This window comes from Octodon degus, unplaced genomic scaffold (assembly GCF_000260255.1).
Source record: "Octodon degus isolate 3935 unplaced genomic scaffold, OctDeg1.0 scaffold00142, whole genome shotgun sequence".
In the NCBI taxonomy this organism is placed as follows: Eukaryota; Metazoa; Chordata; class Mammalia; order Rodentia; family Octodontidae; genus Octodon; species Octodon degus.
The window spans coordinates 5522734-5523757 of NW_004524718.1; positions in this window are offsets into that span (position 1 = coordinate 5522734).

Genomic DNA, 1024 nt, shown 5'->3' on the forward strand with positions numbered 1-1024 from the left:
CGCCCTCCCGCCCCCGCCTGTGTCCCGGGCCCGCGCCGCGCCTCGCGGGCGTACCCACCTTGGGCCTCGCTCTCTGCCCACAGCCAAGAAGCCACCGCCCTCCGGACCTGCGGTTCACCCGCCAGCCCCCGTATGCTCACTTTTAGCCTCCCGTTTAGCCGGCAGATGGCCCTCTTCTATTACTTGGGTTAAATAATTGTTTCTTTGTGTGCATTAGGTTACTGATTTTCTGTTCATTCTTATGATTGGCAAAACTTGAAATTCGAGTGAGACCCAAGAATTGTGGAACTCAAGGTAGCAGCAGCAGCCCAACTTGCCTGACCCATACACTGATCCTGATGACTGTCACAGTCATAGGGGACAGCCAGAATTATCTTGAGCTTAGTCCCTTGAATAACCATTTACTTTCAACTTCAGGACATGACCTAACTAACATCGTTGTGGCTATTAGGTAAAACTCTTGAAATACATTACTAAACTTAGCAGTCTTCCACCCTTCAGAATCCTAAAGCTAAGAACGCTGTAACACCTGACACCTGTACAAAAAGCTCTTCCACTGTTTACAGTGCATCTACCTAGCACCCTGCCAGTAACTAGGCACAAGTATTCGACCTATGGCCTTTCTTCTGTGGCCATGGAAGTTCATGTACCCTTTTATATGGTGGAACACATACTCCCAGAATAAAATCGTTCATATTTGACTCCAGATAAACTATTTCCTTAAAACAAAATTGTTATTTTTATAACATAAGTCCAATCATAAGAGATCATATACAAAACTCAGGAATCTGGGCCCACTATACAAAAATGTAACTACATTTAAAAAATTTCACAATGTTATAACCTCATAAAAGGGCAGAAAAAAACAAAAGCAAATAAAAGAAAACCTAAGTGAAGTAATGATTGCCTCTAGTAAATTTCTCAAAACCAAGGCCCATTCTGCTCACTCTGGTTTTAGTTTTAAAGTTTCTAAAAAAAAAAAAAAAACCTATACTATACACAGTCCATTGCAAGGTAATCTATG